We start from the raw sequence: 20,691 nt of genomic DNA, 5'->3' as shown, positions 1-20,691 counted from the left end.
CAGTGCCGGTCGCCCGTCTACTGTTTCACCTGTTGGGTGAGATCATTCTTGTTTGGCTTTGGCTTTGGTTTTTTGACCACATTTTACGTTCCTACTAGTATTAATATTACTCAGTAGCACGCATTTACTTTTTTCATTCAGCAATTACTGACTGATAAGTGCGAACGGTTGAGGCTCAAGGTCAGTAAAAACACTTCTAAAAGCAAAAACAACCGGCGGAGACTAGTGTTCATCTTTCAGATACTGATAACAATACCATTTTCTCTGGTTATATTTCTCCTCCGGGAGAATCTAGCGTCGTGGTGGCGTCATTACCTGCTTCTCTTTTTCCAGAAATTCGTTCGATGGAGGCTTCAGAGAGGAAGAGTTCTCCATCTAGCAGCTCCCGCCTCCCCCCTCTGTGGGTGTTAGGAGTTCGATGGCTTCCGTGACCTTCCCCTCCGTGGCGATGACTTCACTCTCTTCTGGTTCAGACCTTCCCTACAGTGCGCAAGTTCCGGGTAGTGCCGGAACTCACACAACTTGACATTCTCCCCTCGGGGAAGGGTCTCTGCTTGACAGACCTCTACCTTTCCATCTTCTTGCGAGAAGTGGTTGGGATACGCATGTCCCCTCGGGGACTCGGTCAATGCATGGTCACTCCATGCAAGGTATGTGTGTTCCTCCTTCATCAGTCAGTTGCTCAGGCTTCGCAGATGGACAGGAACACGGACTGGCCCTCGGGCATGGCTTCCGGCCACAGTCCACGCAGCGATTGTCACGCCCGGCTTCGGCCACAGTGACTTCCGCACCGGAAGTCGCTGCATCTTAGTACCACTCCTCTCTGCTTAGGCACGGGCTGGTACAAGAAAACATGCTGTCAGTTGAGCCTACTGTTTCCGGTACGCCGACTGCACTGCTGTGTCCACGCAGCGATTGTCACGTCCGGCTTCGGCAACAGTGACTTCCGCACTTCCGGTTAATGACACACAACAGGAAGTCGCTGCTTCTTCGTACCATCCCTCTCTGCTTATGCACGGGCTGGTACAAGAAAACATTCGGTCAGTTGAGCCTTCCGTTACCGGTACGCCGACTGCACTGCTGTGTCTGGGAACACTGATTAATCAATCAATCAATCAATGAGGCTTATATCGCGCATATTCCGTGGGTACAGTTCTAGGCGCTCTGCAGTGATGCCGTGTGAGATGTAATTTTATACGGCCAGTAGATTGCAGCCATTTCGGCGCATATTTACCTTTCACGGCCTATTATTCCAAGTCACACAGGTATAGGTAGACAATTATTTACTGTGCCTAAGCAATTTTGCCAGGAAAGACCCTTTTGTCAATCGTGGGATCTTTAACGTGCACACCCAATGTAGTGTACACGGGGGGAGGGTTCGGACACCAAAGAGAGTCTGCACACAAAGTTGACTCTGAAATAAATTTCCGCCGAACCTGGGATCGAACTCACGCTGACAGCGGCCAACTGAATACAAATCCAACGAGATTACGGACATTCTATGCCCTGTCAAGCTCCCTTTGGGCCGCCTTCTCTGGGGATTAGTGACTCTGCTTCTGTTCTTGACGTGCAACCAACAACAGTGGTGAGTTCTGTTCGCAAAAAGACAACAAGAGTTCATGTTGTAGGCAACGCTATGTTCGCGGCGAACTGTTCGCGGCAAACTCAATTCTACCCTCTCTACCCACTTTCAAGTAAATGAACCGATCTCTTCGCTGACGGCCGAGTCCGTGCATGCATATTGGGGGCGATCATGCAAACAATCGCTTTGTACTTGGAACAGCCCTCCCTACCCGCACTGACCAAAGTAGACGAGTCCAATCGCTTACAGTTCAGTCCATGAGTACATTATAGGGGCGATCATGCGAACAGTCGCTTTGTACTTGGAACAGCCCTACCTACCCGCACTGACCAAAGTAGACGAGTCCAATCGCTTACAGTTCAGTCCATGAGTACATTATAGGGGCGATCATGCGAACAGTCGCTTTGTACTTGGAACAGCCCTCCCTACCCGCACTGACCAAAGTAGACGAGTCCAATCGCTTACAGCTCAGTCCATGAGTACATTATAGGGGCGATCATGTGAACAGTCGCTTTGTACTTGGAACAGCCCTCCCTACCCGCACTGACCAAAGTAGACGAGTCCAATCGCTCACAGCTCAGTCCATGAGTACATTATAGGGGCGATCATGCGAACAGTCGCTTTGTACTTGGAACAGCCCTCCCTACCCGCACTGACCAAAGTAGACGAGTCCAATTGCTTACAGCTCAGTCCATTATAGGGGCGATCATGCGAACAGTCGCTTTGTACTTGGAACAGCCCTCCCTACCCGCACTGACCAAAGTAGACGAGTCCAACTGCTCACAGCTCAGTCCATGAGTACATTATAGGGGCGATCATGCGAACAGTCGCTTTGTACTTGGAACAGCCCTCCCTACCCGCACTGACCAAAGTAGACGAGTCCAATCGCTAACAGCTCAGTCCATGAGTACATTATAGGGGTGACGCTGTGCATTGGCCCTCAGGACATATGTGTGTGTGTGTGTATATATGTGTGTGTGTGTGTATGTGTGTGTGTGAGTGTGTGTGTGTGTGTGTGTGTGTGTGTGTAAGTGTGTGTGTGTGTGTGTGTGTGTAAGTGTGTGTGCTGGTCCTCTGCATCACTGTGCTGTAGTGTAGTTGTTGTGTTTCTGTGGTGTTTGTGTGATCCTGGAGATATTGCTCTGTGTTTCCTAGATCTCCTGTTCGCCGCGGAACGCGGACGCTTTTTTGCCTGTTTTTCGTTTTCACGTGGATCTCCTGTTCCTTGTGTTCGTGGTGTTTCCCTCAAAACCTAAACACTAAACCAACACCTTGGTTTTCCCATACTTCATCAAAACCGTACATGTACAGAGTGCAACAGATCGAGGAGGCCCATGTTTTCTTATTTTGTTCAAGGAGATATTTCAGCATTTTACACGCCTTGCTCGGAAGGCGATGATGTGGCAACCTCAATATACGTAGCCAAAAAACGAATGCATTTAACAAAGCTGTTTATAAACAAGGGGTACCTTCCCGTTTCTCCATAGACCATAGCATTTGGTGTTCTCATACTCGTATTCAAAAAACGTTTAAGTGCGAATAAATGAACTATCTCTTTTGGTGTATGGTCTGCTTCAACCCCCCAAACTTCGGCACCACATGACAGCATCGGTTGAATCTGTGCGTCGAAAAGCTTGAAAAAAATAGCTGGAGATCTGTCGCCCAGTTGCCATAAACAGTTTAGAATATCAATGACTCCCTTTTTCCCTTTTGCAGCAAAATCATTAAGAGTGTGAGAGAAGGAAAGGAGTGTAGACAGCCATACTCCTAAATACTTATACATGTTCAAAACGCTCATAGGATGTCCACCATACACCCATCTTTCTCGCAAGGCCAAGTGACCACCGTTCCGAAAAACAACAATATTAGATTTGTCTAAATTAACTTCAAGTCTAAGACGTCTAGACGAATCCCACAGAATGTTTAACTGATTCTGGAGCCCACATACAGAATCTGAAATAAGAATAATATCATCTGCAAACATCAGAATGAGTATTTCAAAAAAGTCTGGAATACGTTGAATACCATGTTTTCCCTTCTTGACAATATCATTAGCTAGCTCATTAATTAGTAGAGACAACAAAACTGGACTGCAAATTTCTCCCTGTTTCAGACCACTTGGGCACATAGAGGAGTCCGAAAAATCACTTCCTGATCGCACTTTTGCTTTTACCACGTCATACATTCAGCTGAGCGCCTGGTACATCTTTCCTTTAACTCCATTTTTCTTCAAAGTTTTCCACAACGTAGTTCTTACAACTGAATCAAAAGCTTTACGAAAGTCAATAAAAGCAACATACAACTTCTTGTGTGTCAATAACTGCTTCTGTACCAAAGTTTGTAGTGTAAAAATATGATCAACGGTACTATAGCCTCTGCGAAAACCAGCTTGACTCTCATTTAGTATTTCATGTTTGTTTTATCCAATTCGTCAATCTGTTGTTCAAAATGTAGCTATACAATTTGCTGCATATACATAGTAATGAAATACCTCTGTAATTATCAGGAATATTCTTATCACCTTTCTTGTGAAGGGGATGAATTATGGCTTCCGTCCATACATCAGGGTACAGTCCTGGGGTGAACAATTTATTGAAATATCGTGTAAGAAACGGCACAACAGCTGTGGCGGAATTCTTGAAGAACTCCCCAATTAAATAATCGGGTCCTGCAGCTTTACCATTATTTAATACTCTAATAGCTTCTTTTACTTCGTTTTCAGTGATGACACGTTCAAGCGCATCCACGTCATACATCTCCTCCTCATCATCACCATCAGACACCCGATTAACACCATCCTCAACAAAATCAGTATGGTCATTATTTTCTTTTGAAAAGAGTTAAACACATTTATATAAAAATGTTGATACCACTGTTCTGTATTAATGGAAATCACACCTGCCACCTTAGATGCCAAAGATTTGATTGTTTTCCAAAATAATTTAGGATCACTACTCCCTTTATCTAAAGACTCCATAATAGACTGACGATGAGATTTTTTCTTTTGTCTAATAAGTTCATTATAGCTACTTCTTTTTTCAGCATAACAATCCTTGTCTACACGGCCGCTATGAAATAAACGAAGATTTTGCCTGAGATCTTTTCTACTATGGTAACATTCTGAATCGAACCACCTTTGTTGTCTGTCTTTTCCAATATACACTCTTTTTTTCATACACTCTCCTGCCATTGTCATTGCTTCGTTAAAATTACTTAGAGATAAATTGACATCCACTTCTATTAATTCAGTGGCATCTCGGAGGCGGGCCTGAATTTTTTCAGAAGAGAATGAGGATACAAACGAAATCGACTTTTCATCACACCAAACAAACTTTTCAATCTTGACAGCCTTAGAAACATTACACTCAGAGTGAACAAAAACATCATTTGGCAGCAAGATCATTTCCACAGGCATGTGTTTGGATTCAATTTTTTCAGCTACGTTAAGTGAAACAGAAGAAAACAAATTTCTTGACACAATAAAATAGTCAATAACACTACAACCCGATGTTGAAACATAGGTAAAGTTACCGTCCCCTCCTCCCTTTCCCTGCATACCGTTCACAATAACAAAGTCAAATTGCTCACAAGCATTCAACACATATTTACCAAAGGCATTTTCCTCTTTATCTTTCGACACACGCACGCATTCTTCAAAACAATCGTCTCCTTCCTCGACTCCAGTGTTCTGTGACGGGAACACACTGAAGTAATCTGCATCATAGAAACACTGCATTTCACGTGCATTCCGAGAACCTGTTCTTGCATTCAAATCTCCAAACAAAATAAAGGGCAAATCACCAACGTTTTCTATAAGATCCAAAATACACTCTTCCATAATAGACACATCATTTGAAATTTCAGTTTCGTTGTAATAGGCAGAGTTGGCTGGTGGTAGATATGTCCCTAGCAGTAATACATCACTCTCTTTCCCCAGCAACTCTTTTGCTAATTTTAATACAACGCAGTTATCGTATTCTGTTTCTACTCTTTCGACGAAATGGCTAATTTCGTTTTTAACCAACAAAGCTACACCACCGGAGAGACGCCCAGTGACTGCGTCAGTGAAACTTTTAAACCTAGAGAAAGAAACACATCATATAACGGAAAAATCAAGGACGGAAAGGTAACTGAAAACGTTTCAACTAGCAAGACAATATCAAACTTCTCAATGTAGGCTCTTATTTCACAGTCATAAACATTTCTCAACCCTTCAATATTATATGTCATAAACTTGACAATCCGTCGAGTACTGTCACAGTTGGCCCGGCCTACCCCTCATTCATTAGACTTCGTGGCAGTATCGTTACCACGGCTCAATGATTCTGTCAGTGTCAGCTGTCGACCACAATCAACCACAGCCTTCGACCTTGTCCGTGGCCTGTCGGTCATCACGCCTTGCACGGGGTTTTCGGCATTACTTGGTTCTAGGGCATCATGAAAAACAACATCGCGTTCAACCCTCGTGGGGTTTCCTTGTATCACGGGAGATAACCTGTCAAAGGCCGAACAGAAGCCGAAGGCCGCTCATGACACGTGTGAAGGCAAGTTTTGTCTGTTTTCTAGGTATTGTTTGATTTATGTCGGGATTTAAGGTAAGCTACTGATTCAGCGATGACTAAATTTGTTTCTCGATGCATAACAAGTCAGGGAGCGATTGATATTTGCCCGTAAATAGCCTTCAAAGCTGAAAATGTCCGCGATCGAGCACCGGAAATGGCTGTTCGATGGGTTGCAAGTAGAAATGAATTACAATGAATCTGTATCAACATTCGACTTAGAATCGAACGCAGATGAACAGACTCACAAATACAAGTGGCAAGAAGGTCATACACGAAAGCTGTCGGCTAATGTGTACACACCTTCTTTTCCAACTGGAATCTGCTCAGACTTCCTTTTAACTTCTTCCACCTTGGCAAAAAGTATTCAAAGTCAGTGTGAGACCAACTTGACTGCCGGTTTCCGCACCCTTGGTCAAACATATTCGACGGGTAACGACGTTCAAGGTCACAGCCATGTTCATTCATCGGCGTTTCCTGTCACAACCAATGAGTACAATTAGTCTTGGTAAGACACGGACTCTAACGCAGAAAAGCATAACTGCGTCATACTTCCAGCCAAGCTTGGGCAAGCACTCGAAGGAGGTTATGCACCAGCAGCAGCCTACTCTTGGCTTAACGAATCGGAACATGCCGTGATTCACAGCTACGGTTCATAGGAAGGTGAGCGTTCCAAAGGTTCAAGGAACTTCAGGAACTCTGTTTCCCACTGAGAAGGACTCTGGTATCACGTACTAAGGCGTCACTCTCGCTTATCTGGAGGAGATAGGTCGCGCCGCTCTAGAGGTGACTTCTATCTCCTAGACCCTTTCGGGGCTCACACCATCTCAAGGATTCACATACTTTCGCATGATTTTCTTACGGTCACCTGGAAAGTTCGTCCTCCTCAGTAACGAGTGGACAACCGCAGGAACTCTACACTACAGCAACCACCCACTAGGACTCTTGCTTTCATCCTAGGTCAAATGAAATCCAGGGCTACTCACCAGGAAAAATACACAAAAACCTTTGCCGCTAGCGCTTAAGCTGCTCGGGGATTCACCCACTGAAGACTGAATCAAGTCTGTTCCAATTCAGAGCTGGTTTCAACACATGACAAGGCAGTGGTGGAACCGAACTGGATAACTCAAGGTTCCCTATAGCTACACCCTCCTGTCTCTTAAGTGAAGGGGGGGGGGGGGGTCAAAATCAAAAGTCGCAAGTCTTTGCAGAGTGTCAATTCCATTGTTTCACCGGTTCCCAAAGTTCAATAATGGGTATAACCCCCACGATTCTGGCGGCACTCGTTGCAGCGATCCCTCATTGAGTGGACAATGGTTACCAGATTAGCCTGGGGGATGACCTGCCACTCTTACTGAAGAAGAACGAGCAGCTGTTGGAGGTTTGCAGGTGGAGCATGATCCTCCTGAACACGACGACCCAACATGTCCCACGCATGCTCGATAGGGTTCATGTCGGGACTGTTGGCCGGCCAATCCATCCTGTTGATCTGTACCTGCTGCAGGAAGGCGTCCACAAGCCGTGCTCGATGTGGGGGAGCATTATCGTCATGTAGCACTGCACGGGACCCAATCTGATGCAGAATGGGCAGGACTTGGGGCCTGAGGATCTGGGGCCAGTTTCATAAGCCAGAAACACAATCGACCAACTGCAGTTGTCCGAGAGAACCACAGTAATCCGACGTTATCGGGTTTCACGAACACAATTTCAGTCGGCCGACTGCGGGTCGTCTCACAGGAAGTCGGCCAAACACGGTAATGCTCTCCCCCCAACACTGTGTTCGGCTTACTGCGGTATACCGAAAATAAATGTAATTATCCGCACAGTCAATGGCAGAATACTCACACTTTCTTGGATTGTGAGCCAAACCTTGTGATTGTTCTTCGAAATGTATCTATCATGCCGCAGTAATCCAGGAGACATGTCAGGGTTATGTCTTGAAGACGTCGCATTATGGCGTAAGAGGGTTAGACGTCACGCGAAGGAATTACTGAAAGTCTCGGTCATTGTTATTTTGAGCGGGCCGAGACTAGTTTTTTTCTTCGAAATCGGCCATTTCCACGTGCAAATGAGTAAACGGAAGTGGAAACGTTGCTAAATTTAGCCCTCGACTTGGCCATTCGGATTACTGTACTGTCGGGTGACTGCGGTTTTTCCGCGGGTGACAGTGATTCGCTCATGAAACTGGCCCCTGGTCCCTGTAGACAAGGGCATTCAAGTTGCCCCGTACATGGTACAGAAGGGTCCCGTGGTGCTCGCTGATCCCAGCCCACACCATCACTGACCCTCCCCGGTAGGCTCTTCTCTCCCTCACGCATGCAGGGATCATGCATTCTCCTGGACGCCTCCAGACCCTGGTTCTGCCATCATCATGCTCCAGACTGAATCGAGATTCATCGGAAAACAGTACCTGGGCCCACTGCTGTCGATTCCATCTCAAATGGCGGGTGGACCAGGTCAGTCTTGCCATCATGTGACGTGGCGTCAGTAAAATGCAGCCAAGTTGACGCCTTGCGTGCAGCGTCTGGTCATGAAGGCGGTTGCGGACGGTCTGCTCGTTGATGTCAGTGTTGGTTGCCACCCCAAGCCTTCGTCTGACGGTGCTGGCAGTGGTCGTCCTGGTCTGCAACGCCTGGCGTGTGATGTAGCGGTCTTGACGTTGTGTGGTGCTTCGAGGGCGCCCAGACCGGGGTCTGGTTTCCACACTCCCGGTGGCCAGAAAGCGCTGCCGCAGCCTCACGATGACGGAATGGGAGCAGCCATGTCTTGGAGCAATCTCTCGGAGCCGGATACCCTCTTGAACCCAGGCTAGAGCTCGTCCGCGGTCGACAAGGTTCAGATGACGTTTTGGAGGCATGGTTGTTTGGTGGCCTGCTGTGATTTTACCTGGGCTTATAAAGCATTTCTGGTGACGACAGTACACTTTCAGAGGACCAATGGTTCACGTGAAAAAAGATTGATTGGGGCAAAATCACCTGTGCTGAGCTCTGCAGGATGGTTACTTTCACATGCGTATTTCGCAATATTGCGGATTCTTTGCTCGCCTGCACAGAGAAACAGGCAAAGTCCGAGTACCGGTTTTTGCTGTCACAGCAAAGGCAGGGAAGCTGTCAAGACGACCACAAAGCGAAGAGGATCATTGTTGCCGAGTGTTGAGATGTTTGCACAATCAACGTTGGGATTGACAAATGGCTTTTCTGCCGTGTGCTGACAAAACCGAGTAAGTCCACTGACGCTACTTCCGAGAAAAACGACTTTTACTGTTTGATAAAATGTCTCAAAAGTGATGATTATCTTAATCAAACCACCGAGATAATTAGATAAATAGCATACATTTACGTTTAAAACCCGATTTTCATAATAATCTGATAGATGGTTTTGGTTTTGTTGGGCATTTTGTGGACTTACTTGGTTTTACCACTTTTCCCCCCAATATCAGATCTAACAAAAAATGCGCAGATCTAAGCATGCGGACTTACTTGGTTTTACCAGAATATTTGGAAGAAGAAGTGTTGTCAAGAGAAATGACAAATCAGTGAAAACAAGAAATTCCTCCGAGGTAGGAAAAACACCCCCGTCAAAGGGAAATAACCTTCTCAGTTGGTGGCAGTGACTGAGTGAGAATGGTTATTTCCCTTTGACCATTAAGATGCCCCTCTATAAGTCCTTGCATAATTTTAATCCACCAATAACTCCCTAACCGTGTGTTTGACTGGTCCCAATTTTTGTAAGGACCGTCTCAGGAATGTATAGAACCTGTTCACCAAGTTTGGTGACGATCGGTCCGTTCATTCTTGAGATCTATATGCGAACACAAACACACAAACAAACAAACAAACACATCGACCGAAACCTATACACACCCCTATACCGGGGGTGTAATAACACTACGAATTTGCACAAGATGGAAAGAGAGAGAGAGAGAGAGAGAGAGAGAGAGAGAGAGAGAGAGAGAGAGAGAGAGAGAGAGAGAGAGAGACTAGACAGGGAGTGAGAGAGTGAGAGAGAGGAGAGAAAGCGGGGGGGGGGGGGGGAGGGAGCGGGAGGGAGGGAGGGAGAGAAATAAAGGGAGGGAGGGAGATAGAGAACCGAGGGAGAGAGAGGGAGGGGGGAGGATGGATTGAGGGATTGAGGGAGAGAGAAGGGGGAAGGGAGGGAGAGAGAGAAAGGAGGGAAGGAGGAGAGGGGAAGGAAGAGAGAGAAAGAGAGGGAGAGAGAGACTTAGTGGGATTGAGGGAGGGAGGAAAGAAAAGGGAGAGGGAGAGAGGGAGGGAGGGAGGGAGGGAGGGAGGGAGGGAAAGAAATAGTGGGATGGAGGGAGAGAGAGAGGAGGGAGGGAGTGAGAGAATGGGAAGGAGGGAGATAGGGAGGGAGGAAGAAGAGGGGGGGAAGGAAGTGTGGGAGGGATGGAGGTAGGGAGAGAGAGAAGAGAGGGGAGGGAGGGAGGGAAAGAGATAGTGGGATGGAGAGAGAGAGAGGAGGAAGGGAGTGAGAGAGGGGGAGGGAGATAAGGAGGGAGGAAGAGAGTAGGAGGGAGAGAGAGGGGGAAGGAGAGAGAGAAAGAGAGTGGGATGGAGGGACAGAGGGGAGGGAGAGAGAGGGAAGGAGGTAGGTAGAGAAAAGTCGATTGTTGGCGGTAGGGAGAGAGGGATGAGGGAAGAGAGGGAGAAGGAGAGAGCGAAAGGGAAGGGGGGATAGAGAGAATGATGGAGGGAGGGAAATTGAGAGAGGGAGGAAAAGGGAGAGAGATAGCGAGAGAGGTAGGGAGGGATAGAAAGAGAGATGGAGGAAGGAAGGGAGGGAGGGAGGGAGATAGGGAGACAAGGATCGTCAGGAGAATCAAATAGAGAAGAAAAATGTTTGAAATAAAACGTCATAAGGTGACGTCATTATGTCTCGCCTTATCGAATGACGTCATTTGTGTGTTCTAAACTTTAAATGACGTCATTTGTGAGTTCTAAACTTAAAATGACGTCTTTTCTGTATGAGTCGTCTGAAAGAATTTTGAAACTAGCATTATAGGAAAATTGGGAAACCCTTGGACTTACTTGGTTTTGTCAAAACATTCATGCACACTTAACAAGAAGGGCAAAGCCCATACGACTCACATGCTTTACACATTTTTCCTACCAAAATACATGTGACCTTGACCTTGGGTCAAGGTCATGCAACACAAAGCTGTTAATTCAAGACATAGGAAGTACAATGGTGCTTATTGGCTCTTTCTACCATGAGATATGGTCACTTTTAGTGGTTCACTACCTTATTTTGGTCACATTTCATAAAGGCTGTTCTTAACCAGACGAACCATTGGTTCGCCGAACTAAGGTTCGCGAACCATGGTTTGTGTCTTAACTGGGTGAACTTGTTCGGCAAACTCAAGGACTAGTTCGTCCAGTTAAGACACGAAACCTGGATCGCCGACAAACGAGGGGAGCTCACTCCGAGTCGACAATAAAAGCAAGTAAGTTATTCCCCTTCCAAAAATGGCTGCTTCCAAGACGAAATCACCGATTGAGTGGTAACTCCGTGCTGGTTGTCGATTTGGGTCTCTCCTTCCGACTTGATCATGGTGCACGAAGCCTGGTAATCTTGAACTTTAGTGTGTTAAATTCATAGCTCAGAATCGAGTGGCATACTTTACTTATTTTAGATCCAAGTACCTGTAATCAAGCCCAAGAACATTTATCATGAAATTAATTGACGGATTAAGCTCCAAACCTAAGCATAATTAATTAACTTGGTTGTTTGATCGGCGAAAATGGCGTAGGTTGTCAACCAAGGGACTTCAATTACACGACAAAGTTGCCTCCCCTGTCCGCTGACACGGATAATTCCTTCTTTGACGCATGTAAACAAAATGCATTCGTACCAGAGTACGCTATGATTCGTACAGTTCATCGGAGTTCATTCCGTGACTTTAAAGGGATCTAAAAGACTTGTTATGATTACAAGTGCAGGTTCTCCAAATTTGGAGGCTTGAATGCCTCTGAATTATGAGCTATGAATTTAACACATTAAAGTTCAAGATTACCCGAAGCCTTCCATGTCATTTACCCTCCTGGGTTAAAGGTTATAAATTGATTCGAGAAAATAACATGACTGGTATGGACTGATCATTGTGTCTACCGTGGAGCCATCGGGGTTCTATGGGAAATGCTACACACAAAAACTTGCCTGTGAAAAGGGAAAGACGGTGACCAAAAATAAATGATGATAGCGATATTTCTAATTGTGGATCAGCAGAGTCGAGAAGCATACATGATGTTTACCAAAGTGTGTGTGCGTGTCTGTCTGTCCACGTGTGTGTTTGAGCTCTTTTCGGTACAGAATATGAGTTTGGGGATTGAGTGAAGAGGGAGACCTAAAAAAAAAACTACTCGGTATTTTGGTTCTTTTTATCACAATTCAGTCTGTTTTAATTTTCAAGTTATATCAGAAATTTTCTATTTGCACTGATACACTGGAATCCCTTGTGGATGTATTGCTTTAAGGGTCTACAAATAGTACTACTGAACCAAAATCATCCTGTTTCTTTACGTTTTGAGCAATTCAATTGTCTTGTTTTTTTGTTTTTTAAAAATTTGATTCCTCTTCATTCTTCTCAAAAAAAAGCTTTCATTGCGATAAACAAAACATTACTGGATAGACATTTTCTTGGAGAACGTCTGTATTAGCAAGCATTTAAAGTAGGAGGACGATATGGAACGTACGATAAAAGGATGTGCTTTAGCTTTCTGTCTCATCATTTATAAATGTTGCCCTTCAATCACACACACACACACACACACACACACTTTTGATCCAGCTCCAACCATATTTCATAAGGCTTTATTCAGGGTTGTCTCTTGTTCTTAAACATCCGATTTCTAAGCACACGTCTGTGCTGAGAATATGAACATGAACCTATATGAACATCAATGTCAGCCGCCTTTTTATTATGAAATAATGTTCATTTGTGTTCCAAACACTTCCGAAGAATACTTGTTGGTGTGTCTTCAGTCGCCCTGACATCATCACAACTCGACCCTGTCCTGCAAAAATACAAATATATACAGGGTGACACCCAAACATTCAACCCAAACAAATGCTTATTTCTTTAACATCTGTTGACCGAATTAGTTATCTTTCTTTTTTTCTTTCTTTTTTTTTTGGTCCCTGTCCTGTCCTGTCTTGTCTTGTCATGCCTTGTCTTGTCATCCCTCTATTGGCCTACTGGCAACCTTTTCCTAACTTGTCTTGTCTTGCCATGTCTTGTCTTGTCTTGTATTGTATATACATTTAGCATACATTTGGGTAAAGGTTTGTGAACAGGTAAGGGGTGTAAGAGAGAGAGAGAGACAGAGACACAGAGAGAGATGGTGGTGGTCTATGTTACATTACACAGGTCAACACAGTTGCAAGTTCATAGGTTAAAGGCTGCCCTTTTCGTAGCGTTTATTAAGGCCAAAAAAAAAAAAAAATTATGTTTAGGGTAACATGACCAAAAAAAGTAGGGTCGGTAGGTAGGTAGGTTTTTTGTTTTTTTGTTTTTGTTTTTTTGTTGTTGGTGTAAATGCTATGTTGGCTAAACATTCACTTCTTATATTTGATGAATACATGTTTCAAAACTAACGTATAAATAAAACAGAGAGAAAGGGAGAGAAAGAAACGCCAAATGTCTCTTTTTAGCATTTTTACATCTTTTTTTTTTTTTTTTTTTTGAAATCAAAAAAAAGTTTTTGGGTCGGCGCCAAATCGATAGGGTCGGTCGGGTTACCCTAAACAGACAATTGTTTTTTTTTTGGCCTAATTAATTCCTATTGTTTACATGTGCCAATAATGTTATAAAACTGTACCTAAGGGGATATAATAACAATTGGCTGTAGCTTTCAAAAACAGAAAAAATTATTTCAGTATTGCAAAGTAGTGTTGATAGTGTCGAATGTAAACAGAACAGTCTCAAAGTGAAAGTGGATGTTTTCCGGAAATTGCGAAGTTAACAAGAATACAGAAAAGCGCGCTTTCCTGCTTAGCACAATCCGCTACCGCGCTAATCTGGAAGGTGAGCGATTTCCTTCACGCGGGGATTGACGAAGCTGTACTGTCTGTGTTGACGGTCTAAAAATAGCCCAAGCCCTGGAGAACTGTTTCTAAAGATAGCAATAAACTTTATTAAGAATTGATTATTTCTTGTAATTGGTAAGGACTTCAAACCTAAAACTTTGCAGGAAGCTTAATTTATACATCCCCGCAACGATGGGAAAAGCCCTGGAAGTAAGTAAACTAATTAAATAGGACTTTGTCAGCCTTTAAATGAGGGGTTATTGTGTATAGTGAGGAAATAATTTTCTGATGTATTTTTAATTCATTATTGGTGTTTTATGCAAAACGTACGGTCAATATTGAAAGTTTAAAAAAGGTACTGCCCTCACATTAATACGAAGGCGGGATCACAGCTGGATAAGACAAGGTACGGCAATTTCGACCCGGAGGTCTCTTTCAGGGCGCACAGAGGATGAGACAACACAGGAGAAAAAAGAAAAAAATTCACAGATAATAGCACACGGAAGGAACGATTACAGCAGTTATAATTAAATTACTTTGTGGGTCAGGGTTTTTTAGGAGTACAGGGGAAACCCGTTTTAAGACCTTAAAAAAATGTGAGAAAATCAAGTCTTAAAATGGAAGGGGTCTAAAAATGGGGGTAATTTACAGGTTATGAACAGAACATCTTCTTCTTCTTCAGCGTTCCAGAAATTCTGGTGACGTGTGAGCTCGTTTGCCCATTTGGGTTCCCCACACTATACTATGAGAGCATAGTCAGCTTCACTCCGCTTTCGTTGAGTAGGCATGCTGGGTATTTTCGTGTTTCCATAACCCACCGAACTCCGACATGGTTTACAGGATCTTTTCCGTGCGCACTTGGTCTTGTGCTTGCGTGTACACACGAAGGGGATTAAGTCACTAAGCAGGTCTGCACATAAGTTGACCTGGGAGATCGGAAAAATCTCCACTCTTAACCAACCAGGCGGCAGCGACCGGGATTCGAACTCACGACCTCCCGATTAGGAGGCTGACGTCTTACCACTGCGCGCCACTTCACCCGTCACAGAACATCTAAAGAAGCAAGATCTTAAAAAGGAGGAAGTCTGAAATGAATGGGTCTGAAAGGGGGGTTCCACTGTGGAAAAGTACCTGTCAGTTTACCTGTATGTATTAGGACCGGGTGGCCGAGTGGTAACGCACTTGCGCTCGGAAGCGAGAGGTTGCGAGTTCGACCCTGGGTCAGGGCGTTAGCAATTTTCTCCCCCCTTTCCTAACCTAGGTGGTGGGTTCAAGTGCTAGTCTTTCGGATGAGACGAAAAACCGAGGTCCCTTCTGTGTACACTACATTGGGGTGTGCACGTTAAAGATCCCACGATTGACAAAAGGGTCTTTCCTGGCAAAATTGTATAGGCATAGATAAAAATGTCCACCAAAATACCCGTGTGACTTGGAATAATAGGCCGTGAAAAGTAGGATATGCGCCGAAATGGCTGCGATCTGCTGGCCGATGTGAATGCGTGATGTATTGTGTAAAAAAATTCCATCTCACACGGCATAAATAAATCCCTGCGCCTTGAATATGTGCGCGATATAAATTGCATAAAAATAAAAAAAAATAAAAAAATAAAAATCCCTGCGCTTAGAACTGTACCCACGGAATACGCGCAATATAAGCCTCATATTGATTGATTGAATAAGACCACCCCTGACATGCGGCACATACCAACTATCTACAAGTGCTTTGTGTGAACAGTAAAAAAAATTGTTTTCCTTTTTGCGAATTCATTTCATTAAAGGCATATGTACTCGATGACTATACACGCTAATTGCTTTACCAACAGCTGGAGACATGCTAAATTAAGTTCCCTGCAAAATATTGTGGTCTAAGACCCCTTCAATGTTGAGATATGTTAATTTTCATTTTGATCTGGATCGTCCCATTCATAGATTTGGCAACACATGTAACGTTGATGCAAGGGAGCTAACACCGCGGCTTTGTTGACATCCTCACTTTTTCAGAGGCTAGAACAAGCTGTAATGCATGTATTATGGTCCGCGCATGGTGACATATCGTCATTATATGGTCTTATGGTGCGTTTGACATCGATTATGGGCAAACTACACTTTGTAAACACGGGAGCGCGTACATATGCCTTTAAACACAACAACAACAAAATTCATCAAATTCCAGCTGAGCAGAACGGCTTTCACAATTATCACTGGGCCTTTAAAGGCATGTTCCTCACCATATTACCCAGCATATCAGACACCACATGTTTGACTAGGTTTTTACATGGGAACAACAAGACTATACAGGATGGTAAAAAAACCTCCCTATTTTCTTTTTAATCACATTTTTGACTGCGAAAAAAAAAGAGATCAAAAAGGAAATATGGCGCTTTTTTTTAGACACCCCTTTTTACGTCCAGCTTCTTTTGGTGGAGATTCAAGTTACAGACACATGTGAAATTCATTAAGCAAAAAGGTTCCCACTATGCACTGCCACAGAACACAACCAGGTTATTAATGTGCGGTACAGTGTATAATTATGTTTAAGTAAAAGGATGCCCTTCTTTTGTTTAATTGGAGCATCTATGATGTCTGACATTTTGGTTCTAACGGTAAGGAACGTATGTTTAGGCTCTAATAAGGACAGTTTGTCTTGTCAAAAGCCTCATGCATATTCCTCCCTCCCCATGCAAGACTTTCTTTTATTTGAATATATATCTGCCTTTATAGTAAAAAAATCAAATAAAAGGGTCGCACTCTGCGCATAGCGACAAAAATCGCAATTTTACCAAGAAAACCTCACACTCTTTATGTGGAGAAAGACCCTGACTGTTGCAGTATGTTATGCAGGGGCGGATCTGGGTTTTGAAAGGGGGGGTGCAAAGTTTTTTTTGTTGTTTTTTGTATCTTATCAGCGAAGGCGCGAAGTGCCGAACCGATGGCGCGAAGCGCCGAGCATGCTAGGGGGGTCCGGGGGCATGCCCCCCCGGAATTTTTTTTAAAAAGGAAGCAAAATTGTGCAATCTGGTGCAATCTGAGCGTGTAAAGTGCTATTTTCAGGTGATACATTTTTGTTCTTTTTTTTGTTCTTTTTTTTTTTTTTTTTTTTTTTGTCCCGCTGGGGGGGGGGGGGGGGGGGTGCAATTGCACCCATTGCACCCCCCCAGATCCGCCCCTGTTATGCATTTGAAAACATCTGAAATTGTGTACTTGAATTCTACAGTTTGATCAGTTCTGTGTGTTTAAAAAGTTACCTTGATCATTCTGACATGCTCTTGCTCAAATCACATCCCAGACAATATTGTAGACTCCATTGATAGACGCTGTGGTGCATGGGAGAACTGCATTCTGAGGAAACGAAAAAAATATACACTGAGGAAGAACAGTCACAACAACATTTGCAGCAGCAACAGGCTATATAATTTTATTCAAAGAACACTTAAATAAGGTAAAATGAAAATCAGTGTTGTGTCAGTAAATTTGATTTGGGGGAGATGGAAGGATTGGGGTGGGGGTTTAGAGGCGGGGATAGAAGGATAGCTGGGAACCGGGGAAGGTGGGGTGGCTAACACAGTTTGATCATGTAATGACTGGTACAATGTTTAATATATCTAAAAAGGCAGCAACTCTGTAATGCATTATGTGAACCAACTTCTCCATAAACTAAATAAAGATCAGTAAAACTAAAAGTTACCTCTTTCATTCTGGAATCTTTTTGGTCCCATCACAGCTCAGACGCAGACTCAATGGACAGATACTGTAATGATGAAAATAACACCAGCATTTTAAGGGAGAACAAGAATTATGCAGAGAGGAAAAACAGTAATGAGTAAGAACAACAGCAGCAGCAGCAGCAGCAGCAGACTCAATACTCTTACTCTACATAACACTCTCACTGAATGTCTGATTCAGTAACTAAATCCCAGTGAAGTGCAAGTGATCAAAATTACTTATGTAAAAACAGAGAAATAGAGAGAGAGACAGAGAGAGAGACAGACAGACACACAGACAGACAGACAGACAGGCAGAGACAATGCGAATGTGTGTGTGTGTGTGTGTGTGTGTGTGTGTGTGTGTGTGTGTGTGTGTGTGTGTGTGTACATGGGAAATGCAGTGCCATTGAAAACAAACACTTGCTTCATTTAAATATCAAGTTATACAACATAAGAGGCACTAGAAAAGTTGTACATGAAAATAAATGTTGCTCTTGCTGATGGAAAAAGAGCAGGGGGAGAGGGTCGATGTTGCTTGCACTTGCAGATAATTATGCACTAACATCCAGCTGTTTTTCTGGGTGTACTGTAACCCTGTAATGTTTAAGCAGAAATGTTTGTGGATCACGTTATGCTTCTGCTTTTAGATCAGTTTGAGTATTTGCAATATTACCTGGATCATTGCGGCATCCTCTTGATCACATCACATTTGATTTTGAGACTTTGACCTATAGACTCCATGGGCAGACGCTGAAGTTATTACAAGGGCATTCTGAAAAATGACAATACAAATGCAGAGATGTAGAACTTTACATTACACTTACAGAAGCAACAACCAGAGAGCTGATTTATACAGGTAGAGAGAGAGAGAAAGAGAAGAAGAAGTAAAAGAAAAAAGAGAGCATAGAAAGAGAGAGGGGGTGGGGGATGCCCGGGCAAAGGGAGTGTGTAATGTGACGTGAGGAAGGGGAAGAGCAATGGAAAATGAAACTCTCAGTACTTTTAATTTACATTAACAGTTATGGAACTATTTGAGCACTCCCCATAACCACAAACAAGGTACAGACGGCAACATATGTTGCACGGAAGGGTGGGGGTAGTTGGACTGGAGAGTGTTGTTATGGGTTTAGGGTGGAGCTGGGGCGGAGTGTGTATGTAACTTGATAATAATAAGCATGATCAGTTAGTGCTAACAACTATCTTGATCTTCACAGACATAAATTGCACAATGATTTCACCACCATGTACCTTTATTTTTGCCCTTGAGTTAGGTGGAAGACAATGTTGAGTGGTGAACGCAAGTTGTATTGATCACTGGGTCATCCTGCGGTCCGGGCCATTGATCTGCACATTGCACCAGCACAAACAAACACAATGTTATGATCTCAATCAGCCTGCATGGTCAATCATGAATCTAAGAACACAAACACTGTCCAGATCTAATTGAAAACGAGATCATCATTACTTGGGAAATTCAATGAAAATCTAGCAGTCAACGAAGCAGATAGATCTGTCCTTGCGATTGTTGTTGCAAGCAGATAAATGTGTGAACTTCCTTATCTCAACGTTATCATTCAACATATTGATATTTTGCCTGATGGATGTTGTGCCGATGAGATAAACAAACAATCAAAATCAAAGTCATAAACTTTTGAAGAAAAAAATTAAACAAATTGAGCAGAAAGAATCTAGCTTACTGCTGTGCTGATTTCGACAAAATCAATGCGTTTACATGCCGAAGTCATTCCTGCTTTTATTCATATCATACTAGATGATCCTAATGCACAACAATACGAAAACGAGCTCAGCGAAATGAGTAACACTGCCTCACCTGCACTAACACAATGCTGCAGAAGCGAAGGTCGTCTACGACTGGAAATTTCGAAGTCGAACAGCGGCGTTTTTTCACTCTCAGCGGTTGTCTTGCTCGGAAAAGTGAAAAGCTTAACTTGAAATCGAACGGAAGTCACCATTCTACCTTTTCGTTCAAGCGTTGTTTTTATAAAATCTCAGAAAATGTAATTTTGACTTGGGTGATTTCGTCCGCCATTGAGATTCAGTTTTTCAATAATTTGTCTTCCTCCTTGGCAGAAGAGTCAAAGGTTCGGCCCGATCTTCAAGGTTCCCAAGACATGACTTGCAAACCCCGAACCTAGTTCGCCGAACCTCCCAAACCTAGTTCGAAAACTCAGGTTCGTCTGGTTAAGAACCAAGACAAGTTCGCCGAACCAGTCTTGAGGTTCGCCGAACCCCACGAACCTAGTTCGCGAACCAAAGGTTCGTCTGGTTAAGAACAGCCTTAAGGGTCAAAGTGACCTTGACCTTGATCATATGTGACCAAATGTGTCTCATGATGAAAGCATAACATGTGCCCCACATAATTTTTAAGTTTGAAACAGTTATCTTCCATAGTTCAGGGTCAAGGTCACTTCAAAATATGTATACAATCCAACTTTGAAGAGCTCCTGTGACCTTGACCTTGAAGCAAGGTAAACCAAACTGGTATCAAAAGATGGGGCTTACTTTGCCCTATATATCATATATAGGTGAGGTATTCAATCTCAAAAACTTCAGAGAAAATGGGAAAAATGTGAAAAATAGCTGGTTTTAAGGCAACATTTATGGCCCCTGCGACCTTGACCTTGAAGCAAGGTCAAGATGCTATGTATGTTTTTTGGGGCCTTGTCATCATACACCATCTTGCCAAATTTGGTACTGATAGACTGAATAGTGTCCAAGAAATATCCAACGTTAAAGTTTTCCGGACGGACGTCCGGACGTCCGGACGGACGGACGGACG

At 43.7% G+C, this 20,691-nt stretch overlaps 1 protein-coding gene and 1 long non-coding RNA gene across 4 annotated transcripts in view; both read right to left on the bottom strand.

The window, feature by feature from the left end:
* LOC138972810 (multiple epidermal growth factor-like domains protein 6) overlaps positions 1 to 20,691 on the bottom strand; it is a gene marked incomplete at its 5' end in the record, with an annotated part of 348,682 nt that overhangs the window by 280,048 nt on the left and 47,943 nt on the right.
* LOC138972815 (uncharacterized) lies at positions 11,625 to 20,205 on the bottom strand. 3 transcript variants are annotated; one of them, XR_011457765.1, is made up of 6 exons: positions 19,723 to 20,205; positions 19,140 to 19,235; positions 18,565 to 18,663; positions 17,873 to 17,935; positions 17,433 to 17,526; positions 11,625 to 13,175 (listed from the first exon to the last, which is right to left on the bottom strand). It is a non-coding gene; the product is annotated as an uncharacterized lncRNA (long non-coding RNA). The 3 variants fall into 3 exon arrangements; XR_011457766.1 differs by lacking the exon at positions 17,433 to 17,526; XR_011457767.1 differs by lacking the exon at positions 18,565 to 18,663 and having other exon boundaries at positions 11,626 to 13,175.

The sequence above is a fragment of the Littorina saxatilis genome, linkage group LG8, assembly GCF_037325665.1.
Source record: "Littorina saxatilis isolate snail1 linkage group LG8, US_GU_Lsax_2.0, whole genome shotgun sequence".
Classification (NCBI taxonomy): Eukaryota; Metazoa; Mollusca; class Gastropoda; order Littorinimorpha; family Littorinidae; genus Littorina; species Littorina saxatilis.
This window is presented reverse-complemented; position numbering and strand designations above follow the sequence as displayed.